The sequence below is a fragment of the Hypomesus nipponensis genome, chromosome 23 (genome assembly GCF_054491055.1).
Source record: "Hypomesus nipponensis isolate SF chromosome 23, ASM5449105v1, whole genome shotgun sequence".
In the NCBI taxonomy this organism is placed as follows: Eukaryota; Metazoa; Chordata; class Actinopteri; order Osmeriformes; family Osmeridae; genus Hypomesus; species Hypomesus nipponensis.
The window spans coordinates 18789101-18803586 of NC_140383.1; the positions used below are offsets into that span (position 1 = coordinate 18789101).

At 42.8% G+C, this 14486-nt stretch overlaps 1 protein-coding gene across 1 annotated transcript in view; it reads left to right on the forward strand.

Moving 5' to 3' along the window:
• The first annotated feature begins 11278 nt into the window (after positions 1 to 11278).
• slc40a1 (solute carrier family 40 member 1) overlaps positions 11279 to 14486 on the forward strand; it is a 46924-nt gene continuing 43716 nt past the window's right edge. The window contains exon 1 of the mRNA XM_084688828.1: positions 11279 to 11565. The gene's annotated coding sequence lies outside the window, so the exon portion shown is untranslated. The remainder of the gene's footprint in view (positions 11566 to 14486) is intronic.

Sequence of the window (14486 nt, forward strand, 5' to 3'; positions counted from 1 at the left end):
CAAAGACTTCAATGTACAGGCCGCATGTCCCTCGACCCTTCAGGGTATGCTGGCAGGATCGTGTCACCTCATTTGGCGCAGGTATGTTTTTATTTTATTTCATCTCTACATTGTACATGGGTATTTTGTCTTATTCTTTTTACCAATACAAAATACCCATGTACAATGTAGAGAATGTAGAATGTGTCCTTTTTTTCTGCCTTAAACGAAATCCAGGAGTCTGCAGCAAATATGCTAACTAACTATTCATTTTAATGTAGCCTATTCCTAAATACATTTCATGCAATGTCACAACAAGCACACACAAACACCCTGTTCAATGTTAAATACACCCCCAAGTGGCCAAAAATTAACATTACTGGAAGTAACGCTAAACGTGACAAACATTTGCATATTTGTGGTCTCAATTTAACTAAGTACTGGACACCGCATTAGCTTGCAATGTACAAATAATTTAAGTCATATTTCCCGCCCTGGCTAGAAGCAGAGCTCTGTGACGTAGAACAATGGCGTTCTTAAAGGGAACTTGACAGCTTCTCGGTGCCACAAAACTCAAGGTTTAAAGCGGTGGAACGTTAAAAAAAATTACCTAAAATCACGCCTAAAAACTGGATTTGTGAGAACTAAAAGAGGTAACTGAAATCTGACTTCGGATTTGTTTAAGTTACGTTAGGTTACATACGGAATTGAAAGAAAAACGGAGCAAAACTGATAAGAAATTTTTGGTCTGTCCTCCCTACCGAAGAGCGTTAATAGCTGCTAAAATTCCATCCTCCCTAGCTTGGGTTTCTGGGGCGTCAGCTAGCCCATGAGCTAGCTCCGAATCGCCATCACTCTTCTTCTCTTTACCTCTTGAACCGGGTTTTTCAACTTCATTTTGGATCCTACTGATATCTTGCACTTATACTACTCGACTACGACTTTTAACAACATCAAACAAACAGGTTTACTTTTATATATGATATATTTCACCGGAGCACATGGGTTCTGCGACTTCTTATGTACACGTCATGACCGGAAAGCAACTGTTTGCTCATTTTACTTCATGATATGACACAGAATTGTGATGTGTAATGTACAATTTAAGCTAATACTATTAACCTTTAGAGGAGTGAGTTCTAAATATTACCGACGCTGCCACCAGAGTGAGTTATTTTTACAAAACGAAAGCTAGCTAGCTTTAGTTAGCTTCCGTTACCTAGCAAGCTAGCATAATACTCGTAGCAATGCTACTACCTGCTAGTGTTACTTGTTAGCCTCCTAATTGTAAATTTTGAAGCTATACTATAGCGTTTGTCATATAGTTTTTGTCTATTGGAATCTGTTGGAATGTTCAGAATCACATGTGTGACGGTACTCTGTGGGGCCCGCTTTCGAACGATCACATATACGTGACACTACTAATTAACGGGTTAAGGAAGTACATTCTGAAACAGCAGTCTACTATTTCACTGAAGCATTAGCATCATGACATTAGCCTCTGTTGCCCGGGCAACACATATTACAGTGGTCTATGATGCATGTGGAAGAAATTTTGATTTCCTGTGTGCTTACATTATTCACTAATCACAAGAACTAGTCATTGGATACTAGTTAGTATGTTCTCATGTAAGCTTGCTATTAATAAGAGTAGATTGTGTCCATGTGTCAGGGTTAATAGATGTTTGAGATCAGGAGAAAGTACTGGCTAAATGGTCCTTGTCATGACTACAAGGACTGAGTGGCCACTAGTCTGAGTGGTCATGTGTTGGGAGCTGTGAATCTCTTTCTCTGACATTGTTGTAACGTCATTACTGCCTGACTGTCACTATCTATGTTTACATTCTTGTGCCCTATAAAAGATGGTCCTCCGGCCTTCAGAGCCGAGAGAGACATTATTGCGACCTAAGCCTGGTGTTGTGTTGTCATTTATTGTCAGAGGTCTGGTTTTCTCTCCCAATCTGCAGATTGAAAATGCTTATTAAAATCCAGAACTCAACTGAACTTGGTCACTCCGTTTATGAAGAGACGGACAAAACACTTTCTTCATCAGCATCTCTTTTCAATCGTTAAAATAAACATTCCTCACAAGTACATTTTCGTTGTAGGATTTATTATGACATTAAATTACAAGTAAACGATTTGTGGGTGAAATGATCACTACCTGTGGTTTCAAACCAGTGTTGCTCACTGCAACGCTGTAGCCTAGTCTAGTAGCTAATAAAAACATCTCCACAGCCGTTTACAGTACTAGTAGGAAGTCAAACGGCGGCACATGTTCGGCACTACCCTTACTTAAATCAAGTCTTTCAATAGGTGAAACTTACTGACTAGTGACTACTAACCTGAACTCCATTGCCAAAGTCTAAAGTTTGTCAATCTGTTTATGAAAATAATTCATTTCAGCCTAGACCGTACAACGGAAGTAACGTTAAATCAAATTCAACTAACGCAATCGCTACTGTACCAAGACAAACACAGTCTAGTAGTAGTAGTAAAATTTACCGGGGCAGCTTCTCCACACAGGGCTATATCGCATTTTGCCTTGTTACTGACAATGATCGATACCACTGACATTTTTATGAATGACGGATTTTCCCCTAAATAAATGTCAAGCTTATTTACGTTTTGGGGGGCACTGTTTCAGTTAGCAGATGGTATTCTACCATTTGAATCGCGATTCCATCTGAGATAACTACTGCTGGTAATGTCGTTGTTAAAATAATCTTCAAAGGGGGTTCTTTATTAATGAATAAATGCAATATGAGTAGGCTAAATGCCTGAAAATATCACGAGAAGGGAAAAACTTACAATGACATTTAAATCATAGAGATTAGGTCAATTTTTAACATAAGCAAGCACACCCTACAATTTCCCTAGAAATTGTACCCTCTCTAGTTTCATACACAAGGCACACACACAGGTTCGAAGACTTGTTCTCGCCCCCTACAGTGCAATTTGGCTAGGTATACTTAAATATCAAGGTGAAAGTCATCATAGCTTCCATAGTATAGACCCAGCTCCCAACCCAACTTTGAGAATAAATTGACGGCAAAAAATGTTTTATTGCCCGATAAGAGTCTCACGTTAACGCAGCAAGTTAACGCCGATAACGGTCCACCAATAGTGTATTCACACACATACTTAATGCTATCTACCTTTACATTAGCCTGTAAGCAACCGCCGGACGGTTCACGCAAGGGTGTAGGTTTCGTCTCAGACTAGGTGGGGACATCACCCCCCCCCCCCCCCCCCCCCCCCCGAGCACATATCGAGATGCCATTCTGTATACTATCCCTAAAGAGTTAAAAAATAGACTGTGATGATGAGACTGTAATGCTGAACAACAAAATGTTTTATTATCATAAACCTCACCTGAAGCCCTGATGCTGTTTCCTCAGCCAGCTCTACATTTGGAGTGTTTTCATGCTGTCTTTCCTGCACACAAAATGGTTCATTCATTTTGTAGCCTATCCTATGGCTAGTAAGTTTAACCCTCCTACCATATTGTATACAGTGTTATTTGGACATTAATAATCAAATAATGATTCATTATATTTGAATAACCAACAGGGTTAACTTATTCACATTGCCAACAGTTTTTTCCAGCACCTGTCTAGCAATGCAGTGACAGTCCATCAACTGTGAATTTGTCCTAGGCTAGACTCCTAACCTTGGTTGAAAGATTAACTACAGAAATTAGGGTTTAGCTGTAACAATGTCCTGGGTAACATATAATTTCACCAGTTAATACTTTTTCCACAGTAGAATCTGCATTTGAAAGCCTGGTCACTACCACTGCTAGTGTGGCTAGTTATTTAGCCTGACTTACACTGCTTTTTGAAAAAGCTTTGTATGTCCCCTTTCTTCTTCTTGGGCGGAGGCATATATGATCTACAAAGCACAATAAGGGGCAAACTGGTACATGCTGAAGGGTAAAGGGAATATTAAAATGTGTTACTCTGGCCTTTTATGTATGTGTTGTTGGCAGACATACCTGGTAAGTTAGCTGTACCGTTGTCGCCGACACACCCGCTAGCTTGTCTGCGACTGCCAGTGCAAGCAAGCAAAGTAGTATAAGAGCCTGTTTAAGGAGAGCCTTGCCACTCCCTATTAAGCCCCATTGTACCATTTGGCTCTAGTTCCACCAGAGTTCCACTGGGGGTGATCGCGAGCAAGTGCATGTTGAATGGGAGTCTATGGAGCTAAACGGCTACATTTGTCTCTTTTGCTGATTGTCGTTGAAAAATCTCCGATTTGATTGTAGTTTTTGCATGTTCAACATGGATTATAGGTCGAAAGTTGAATGAACAAGTACTTATGTCCTTTTGATTTCTTACAGGGTGAGTCGTTGTTGCCCATAACACGCTAGCATTCTGCTAATGAATGCTGATTGGTTACTGAAGGACTGATACGACCAGAGCTCCCGGTTGATGGCATCCGAAGCGGAATCAGAATGTCAGAGCATTAGCAACAACATTAGCAAGCCACAACTCTTTCTAGACTGACAGGGAGAGCTTAACCTGTCAGCTGTGTTGTCGATGCCCTGAGAGAAAAAATTAAGTGACCAGGGGTCTCATTTATAAAACTGTGCGTAGGATTCTTACTAAAAGTGTACGTACGCCTAAAAGCCTAAAATGGCGTACACACAAAAATTCAGATTTATAAAACCGTGCGTATGCACACCTGTACACAATGTTCCCTTTATAAATTACAGATTACCCACAAGTGTGCGTACGTGAATCAGCATTGTACCCCGCCCTGAACACGCCCTTTTTTAACCATAAATAGTCAATGCAAAGCACCTCATGAATGCTAATCTAGTATCTCATCATGACCCTGGCATACAATTGTTCTTTACGGTGAATCATAGCGCATGACAACTTCTCAGACACTGTTAGCCTATTGGTGGAGCCCAAAAACTCCGAAAATTTGGTAGCCGGTAGATCACCAATTAAAAAAAACTGTGAGTGGCGTCAACTGTGTCAGTGATACCGCGAGTCGAGATACAAATTGAAAACAAAAGCGTTTTGTTATGAACAGTAATCTATTAAAGTCTGGACTGATAACGAGGACGTAGAGTGTAGTGATTGCACGGGAGCTTAATGACTGTATTTCCAGTTTTTGACATATGAGGATATTTGCACAGTATTGAAGACATATATTTAGTTATACACTGTGTTCTGCAGTTATCTAAAGGTAGGATATGTGATGTTATCCTGTATTCCATGCAGTCGGGGAATCTCCCCCTCCTGAATTCTCGTAGTGGACAATCCGATGGTGAGGAAGCACTGACTTTATATTTAAAATTTGAGTTGGATTGTACAAGGTGTTTATGGAACAAGAATCACTCAGTACAAGCGCAAATAACACTGCTGGATGTAATCTTCACGATAATCATGAAATTGAATGAAAAAAATGTGTGTGAGGAAAATAAAATATATAAATATTACGAGTAATGTTCTTCCCGCATTTATTTTCTGCAGTCTGACTACAGTACGGTCATCTGCGTTGCCAATTCCAACTGTTTCCCAAATGTGCGTAGGCCTACGGGAGGGTCAGAGTTTGCGTTGAGGACCGCCCATTCTCCCGTCAAGTTTGTTTTTTATAAATCACAACCTTCGCGTGGAAAGTGGCGTGCGCACATTTTCAGCCCCGTTTTGTGAGTACGCAAGCTTTATAAATGAGACCCCAGAGCTTTCCGTAAAGCAGTAACTCAAGTCGTACAAGGTGTATCACGTAAATGACATTTTCAAAAGCTTTTTAGAACAGAAAGGCAACTTTAAAACAATCTAACAGCCAGCAGTGTGTATTGTTTGCCTCCCCTTTTGAATTCAGAATTCAAATTACGAGACAAAAAATTATATCCTGAGAAAAGTGGATTTTGAGGGGTACCGCTCCATAGACCTCCATTCATTCTGCACTTGCTCGTTATAGCCCTCACATGGAACTTCAACCAGTTCAGAACCTGGAAGTTTCCCGAGAGTGGCAGTTCTCTCTATATTAGACATTGGCTGTTTATCAATCCACGTTTTTTTCCTTTCTTGTGTTCTTGCGAAGTTGTTTGACGTCATCTTTCATTGCCCAAGTACGGTTCCAATCCAAAGAACACAAGTCACCAAGAACGCCAAAAATACCCGGAAATGTTCCTGATCCGCCCCTTTTTTTTGAGGATGCATCGGATGGTGACTTGACCAGCGAGAACGCTTCTGATTTCCCAGCAATCCATGCAGACTTGCAAGACCATTCTCGCAAGGACGTGTGCAAGAACGTTCTTCAAAACAATTTACCTGCGTTCTCAGCGTTCTTCGGATTAATAAACAGCCATTCTCTGGTAGCATGTGCTTCTTCCTGTACATGTCGTGTGTCAGATAACCCTCCCCCTTCGTGTTTTCAGCCAATCAAATTATGACGTTTCTTGTACTGTCGCGTCCTGGCCATCGGAATCGATCCAAATAGCAGCACAATTCGCTAAAATATAGGTGGGGACAAGTACCTAGCGTCCCCCCCTAAATCTACGCCCATGGGTTCACGCCTCTGCATCCTCCATTATCAGGTGATATTGGACACCTCGAAGGGCATTATCCCTTACTTAATCAATACAAAGAAGATAGTTTAAAATATAGCTGCAGGCAACAACTGATTATAACAATAACAATGTTAATAAAGCTAACTTTGAAAAGCAGATTAGCTTTTTAAACTATATTTTAAGTAGTGGTGGGTCGTTATTGGCGTTAACACGCTGCGTTAAAGTGAGACTCTTCTCGGGCGATAAAAAAATTATCGATGTTAATCTATTCTCAAAGTTGGGTTGGGAGCTGGGTCTATACTACGCAAGTTATGATGACTTTCACCTTGATATTTTAGCGCGGATGTATAACTAGCCGAATTGCACTGTAGGGGGTGAGAACGAGTCTTTGAACCTGTGTGTATGTCTTGTGTATGAAATAATCACATCAAACGTGACGTGTGAACATGGATGCAGCTATGAAGCCGTCTGGTTCGCTTCAGGGAAAATGTATTTTTAAGAAGCTTCCCAGTGGAAACATCAACAAGACTAAGGTTGTTTGCACCTTGTGCTATGCGGAATTAGTTTACTGTAGGAGTTCTTCCTGTCTCAAATACCACCTAAACGCAAAGCATCCCTTAGCAAATGCGGAAGATGCCGGGCCAAGCACTAATGTAGCGCAGGGGAAGAGTCGTCGTCAAACTACTATGTTTGAGTGCAACCGAGGCAAGCCCGTCAGCACAGCTCTATCAGCCGAACTAACTAATCTAATACATTTATAAACACAAGTACATCTTATTGAACAACATTTATTTTCATCACCAATTATAATAGTAGAACAGCTTTCTCAAGCAGTTTGTGATGCATTTTGGAAACAGGAGATGAGCCCCTGGTCTAATACGCCACCTGGCTTGAGAAAGACTTTGTCATTATTTGGGTAGCATACATATTCTGAATGCCTTCGGCGGAATTGAAATGAGCCATTTTAATCTAGATGAATCTAGATTAATGCCAAGATTACAGTGAGGTTAATCTAGATAAAAAAAAATAATCTATGCCCACCACTAATTTTAAGACAGTTAGGCCTCTCTACTTGGGAGTGTCGTTGATTCTTCTTAAGAAATGCACATCTGCTTCTTGCTTCCTTCCGGTCAACTCTGCGTTACCTCTGCCTCCAACCTTCTAACAATTATATTGTTATTTCAGTTTTTACCATTAATTTGAGTACTGTACTTCTTAAAATAAATGCTGCAGCGTTTATTAAATATCGTTCATTTTTGGTGCTGCGTTTATTCGAGGGCGGCGTTTATTTGAGGGCGGCATTGTTTTAGTAAGAGAGATTTTGTGAATTGTAGCTGCAGTACAGCCATAGACAACTTTGTTGTTGGCATTGTGACAAATTAATGAAGCAGCAAAAAACGCAAGTTTCATTTACTACCGCTGACCTCCTTGTCTATTCTTTGTTTGTCTGAGTGTGGCAACTCCCTTTCTCATTGGCTATCAATTACGTATACGTTGGTTGTACAACTGTCTCAAATACAAGTGTTCTACATTGTGTAGAAATCTGAAGCAGCATGCCGAAACGTTCATACACGTTTTGCAGAAAGTTATGTAGGCCTACATGTGTGATAAATACCGGAGTTGAATTTAACCATTTTTTTTTTTTTTTGGTGCGGTGTTAGAGGGCAGCGTTTATTTCACAACGTTCATTTTAGTGCTGCGTTTATTCGAGGGCGGCGTTTATTCGAAGAAATACGGTATATACTGTTTTTTATCATTTCAATCACCTCAGCGTCTCTAAATAGAGAGGTGAGCCTGTCAGCTATAACTTTAATGGGGGGAGAAGCATTGTTACGTTTGTATGAGTTGAGGAGGGCAGTCATCTCAACGGAGTTTGCCTTTACCCTTAAGTCTCAGCGTTAAGTTCCAGGGTACTCGCCGCCGCGTGAGACCCTGGCTTTGTTTACATAATTTGGGCCATTGTAGAAAGCAGGCTAAATAGCCCTGACTTCTGTTATCAGATTCAGAGCGAATAGTGTTTTTACTGAGTGTGCATTGTGACTGTCCTGACTAAGTGACTTTAACTTTTTTGTTGTGTTTCTGCTAAATCTTGTGTTTGAGTAGAGCTGAGAGACAGCAGCTATCCAGGCCGTTAAGGAGCTAGCTAGAGATCGAGTTTCAGGGTATTTTCCAGGGTATTCGCTGCCGCGTGACACCCTGGCTTTGTTTACATAATTAGGGCCATTGTCAGCTGCGCCTTGCTCATTTAAGGCGGCTGACACTACAGAGGCAGCCTCGCCTGGCAGCCTCGGTGCACAAAGACAGGGAGTCTATCTGCGGGAGTTGAACAAAGACAGGGAGTCTACCTGTGGGAGTCCACCGAGGAAGGCCAACGAGCCGGATCACCTCTTCTGATAAGTATCACCCTATTCATTTATATTTATATTATATTCTGCCTATAACTTATTCATAGCTAGCATGTGTTTCCTTAGCATTCCTGTTCATTACACTACCCGTAGACATAGATATGTCACAAAGTATATACAGTCTACTTCTAATGTTCACTACCTATCCAGATCTTCTCCACCTGCCCTCTCTCTTTCTTTAGGGCTCTGGAACTGCCAGTCTGCTGTGAACACGGCAGACTTCATCCCAGCGTTTGCATCTCATGCTTGTCTTCATGCCATTGCGCTGACAGAGACGTGGATCCGCCCAGAGAACACTGCAACTCCAGCTGCTCTCTCCGTCAACCACTCCTTCACTCACTCACCCCGCTCAACCGGCGGGGTGGTGGGACAGGTTTGCTTCTTTCCCCACATATTAAATACACATCCACACCACTCTCTGTTACTGCCAAATCATTTGAACACCATTATGTGATGCTAACTGACCCTATCAAAGCATGCTTAATTGTTCTTTATCGCCCACCAGGACCGCTAGCCGACTTTGTGGAGGAGCTGGACATGCTCCTCAGCGTCCTCCCGGATGATGGAACCCCTCTGATAGTCCTTGGGGACAACATCCACCTCCAAGGAACGCAGGCCGTCTCCTGACTTCCTTTGACCTGACGCTGCTGAGCACACTGGCGACCCACAAGGCAGGCAAACAGCTCAACCTCATCCTGACACGTAACTGTATTACTGACTTAACCTCTGTAACCCCACTGCACTACTCTGATCACTACTTATCCAATTCTCTGTCTCTCTCCCTCCAACCCCTCCTACCTCCCCTCCCCTTGTAACTTTCCGGCGCAACCTCCACTCCCTATCTCCCTCCCTTTTCTCCTCTATTGTAACATCCTCCCTCCCATGGACGAGTTCTCGTCCCACCCCACGTACACTGCCACAGACTCCTTGTTAACCTTTTTAACCCTTGTGCTGCCTTCGGGTCACATGACCAAAAGGTTCATAACGAACCATCGTTGTGTTTACCCAATTTTACCCAATACAAAAGCAAATAAAAATAATTTTCTTTTAACCTTCGCAATGTGGGGGGTCTGAGACAGCCCAACGGTTAAAAGAAAATGCTTCACTTTGTTTTTGTATGCGGTAAAGTTGTCTCAAACAAAGGTGGGTCACAATGACTGATGGGTCAGAATGACCCGAGGAGAATACAAGGGTTAACTGCATCACTTGACTCTCTCTGTCCCCTGTCAACCAGGCCTGCACAATCTTCTCCCTCCTGCCCGTGGCTTACGGATGTTATTCGTGAAGAACGGTCCACCCTTCGGGCAGCTGAGAGGAGATGGCGCCAGTCCAAAGACGGTCTGGACCTTGATAAGTATCACTCCCTCCTTAAATCCTTCTCTTCTCACATAACTGGTGCTAAAACCCGCTAAATTAACTCTGCTTCAAACCCCCACAAACCATTTTCTACCTTCTCCACCCTTCTTAACCCACCTCCCCCACCCCCTCCCTCCACCCTGACAGCAGATGACTTCTCCTCCTTCTTTGAGAAAAAAGTCACGGACATTAGCAGTCGGTTCCCTAAACCCACCTTATTCCCTCTCACCATCCATGACTGACCCAACTAAATGTCCAAACTCCTTCTCTTCCCTGTCCGAGGCAGAGATCTCTGATCTCATTCTCTCTCATCGCCCCACCTCCTGTCCCCTTGATCCTATCCCCTCCCCTCTCTTTCAAACCATCTCCCCCTCCATCATAACTTTTCTTCTCCATGTCCTAAACTCCTCTCTTACCTCCGGCACCTTTCCCTCTGCCTTCAAACAGGCCAGAGTTACCCCGCTACTCAAAAAACCCTCCCTTAACCCTGCCGTCCTCCAGAACTACAGACCGGTATCATTTTTACCCTTCTTTAAAAAAACAATTGAACGTGCTGTATCTAACCAACTGTCAAACCTTCTCTCTCAGAACAACCTGCTTGACCCCAACCAATCGGGCTTCAAGACTGGCCACTCAACAGTGACTGCCTTCCTTTCAGTCACCACTACCCTCCAGTCTGCCAGAGCGGCTTCCAGTTCATCCGTCATCATTCTGCTGGACCTTTCTGCAGCGTTTGATACGGTTAACCACCAGATCCTGCTCTCCAGACTTTCTGAGATGGGCATCACTGGCACTGCACTCCAGTGGATCTCATCCTACCTGTCGGAAGATCCTACTAGGTCTCCTGGGAAGGCAAACTGTCAGGCCCACGCCAGCTCTCCACTGGTGTCCCACAGGGCTCCGTCCTTGGACCCCTCCTATTCTCTCTGTACACCACCTCACTTGGACCAATCATCACCTCCCATGGCTTCTCCTACCACTGCTACGCTGACAACACACAGTGAATGACCTTCCGAGCAGTGAATGGGACTGCACCCGACTACATCAAGTCTCTCCTGCAGCCTTACACCCCCACCCGTCACCTACGGTCTTCTTCAGACAACCGCCTGGTGGCCCCACCGCGCAAGACCGCCCGGTCCCAACACAAGCTCTTCTCCTGCTTGGTCCCCCAATGGTGGAACCAGCTCCTTACCTCCATCAGGGACACTGACTGTCTCCCCACCTTCAAGAAATGGCTCAAGACGCACTTGAACAAATGATTAAGTACCGTCTCAATCCATGGATGCCGCCATCGTGGTAATTAACACATAAATTAACGTTACTACCATTAGTTTAGCCTGTTAACTCAGGGTTTAGGTCACACAGGTAACTAACAGTATTAGTTTGCACGTTTAAATAAAGTAGTTAACTCACCTATCAGTTCATAAGTTAATGTCAATAGGAATTGATCCATGATGCCGGATTTAATTAATAGTAAATCATATGTGACTCCCTAATAACAAATGATCTGTTAAAGGGGTGATTGATTGCAAAACCGATTGTACCTTGTCATGGTTGAATAACGACAGTTAGGTGGGTAAAATGAACATACAGAGAATATCAAAGTCCATTGACACCTCTTTCCCATGTAAATCTCTAAAAGAAAATATTTGGCTGTAAAACGCTAGCTTTTCAACAAAGCCACCGGTGTGATGTAGGATGGGGGACCGCCCTTTTTGGCTCTGGTCTGTATCTTTGTCACGCCCCAAAATTTACATCCAGACCAACCCGAGGTAGCGTCTATCTCCGATACTAGTTTAGCTGCGCGCTGCTCTGTGTAGGCTACTTATAAGGAATTACAAAGAAGAACGTTTTGAATTATAACAAGGATATTGAAAATGGACCACGGTCGTAAATGCTGTGTTCCGGGTTGTACAGGGAAGGCTAACTCTCAGTCTTCCCAAGGAGCCAAACATTCGACAGGCATGGCTGCTGTTGTGTATGAGAAGATCCCGACGAAGTTCGACACTCAATCATTCATTTGCTCTGAACATTTCACCCAAGACAGTTTTGACAACCTTGGACAATTTCAAGCAGGATTTGCTAGGAAGCTGAACCTGGAAAGAGGTGCTGTTCCGACCGTATGCTCATTGCAACCGCAAGTTGTAAGGACAGTATGATGTTGTGCTAACAGTTATTAGCAATGCTAACGTGTCTTGTATATAGCATAGGTAGAATGCTAAATACGTTTCTACACGAATCAAATGACTCTAGCTAGACTAGCTATCGTCGGCATTAGAAGGGAAGCTTCCGAAAAAATTGCCAGAAAACAAACAGCAGTCTGGTTTATTGCTAACGCCTGTCTAGATAATCTATTTGAAAGTACTGGAGAAAGGCACGTACTAGATACAGGATACGTTAGCATTGCTAATAACTGTTACTAGTAACACCTAGTTGTTTCATGTTCCTGACTGTGTTTCATTCAAATTAATAACCTGTGTCATGTAAATCTACAATTAACGATGCATGTTTGTCCAGATCTTTGTCAGGTTATTTTTCAGCAAGATATCTAGAGCTAGCTAACTGAAGCCGAGTTGAATCACGATATGGTTTGGTTGCTAAGCCTAACGTTCTACCCACCCAAGTCAATCCAGTTTGCTTCAACAACAGAAGTGGAAACAAGTAATGTTATCATTTACATTACATTTAGTCATTTAGCAGACGCTCTTATCCAGAGCGACTTACAGTAATTACAGGGACATTCCCCCCGAGGCAAGTAGGGTGAAGTGCCTTGCCCAAGGACACATTGCATTTGGCTCGGCCGCGACGCAAACTGGTGACCTTCAGATTACCAACCCGATTCCCTCACCGTCCAGCCACCTGACTTCCCGTTCTCATTTCAAATGATGTGTAGTCAATCTGTTGAAAACAGTGTTGTGTAGCCATAATAGATTTATTTCCACGTTTTTATTTCAAGTCTCCGAAGGAACACCGAAGGTGGGTGTTTCAGTGAGTGCTGCTGTTGGCCGTGTTGCGTTTTTGCTCCCCAGCTTCACTCGTTGAAAACCAACCAATCAGCGCGCACCTTTTTCAAAATATTAATGAGCATACCATAAAAGGAGAAAAGCTAGTTTTTTCCCGGGAACATTTCAGAGGATCTATCAGGGGGCATAGAAGAGCACCCAGGCCATTTTCAACCAAACCAATGTTACATACCCTATTCCGAGACCAGTATGAAATACCCCAAAATCCCAGTCAATCGCCCCTTTAAAGATCAATGCATAATTAAGTACATTCTGAGTTATGTATTAACTTGTGATGATTCATGCATTAGTTAAAGCATTAAAGGTCACATGACATGAAAACTTCACTTTAGGAGGTTATTTAACATTAATATGAGTTCCCCTAGCCTACCTTTGGTCCCCCAGTGGCTAGAAATTTTGATAGGTGTAAACCAAGCCCTGGGTATTCTCCGCCTTTGAGAAAATGAAAGCTCAAACACTCGGTTTGAAAATCTCCTCCTTGTGACGTCACAAGGTGGAAGGTTCTCTGGAAGGTCCCCTTCTTTGTTTTGCCCGCTCAGATAATCTGGCCCGTCCATAAGAAACTGAGCTATGACCGTGCAAGTGTTTTTATCCTCGAGAGACATCATGGCTTGCCAACGAATAAAGCATTACAGGTTTAGCAAGGCGGTGAGAGAGGCTAAACGACTGTGCTCAGAGAGGCTGAAGCGCCAGTTCTCTCTTAACGATTCTGACAGAAGCAGAATCAGAATTGGTGTTTATTCGCCATGAAAGTTTGCACAGACAAGGAATTTACTTTGGCAGGAGAGCCTACCTAGGCAGCCATTTTCGGCGCCAAATAGAAAGGTTACAGCAGAACATGAGGAGAGAGGAGGAAGCTTAGCTTGTCTGTGCAAATTTTCATGGTGAATAAATCCCATTCTGATTACATTTGCTCAGTTTGGATGTACTAAGGAAAACAAAAGTATTTTAACAGTTCCTTCATCAGAGCCTCTGAAGGCTTTTATTTGTATTTTCTCTGGAAATGGGACAACACAACTTCCCAAAGTTTTGTATGTCTACGCCAAACATTTCAGGCACGACTGTTTCCTCAATTTGAGCTAATACAAAGCTGGCCTTGCTGAAATAAAATTCTGGGTCTCTCCTTGGTCCAGCTACAAACCTCGGACAAGTAAGTTAACTAACGCTATATCATTTTGTTGCTTTACTGTAAAT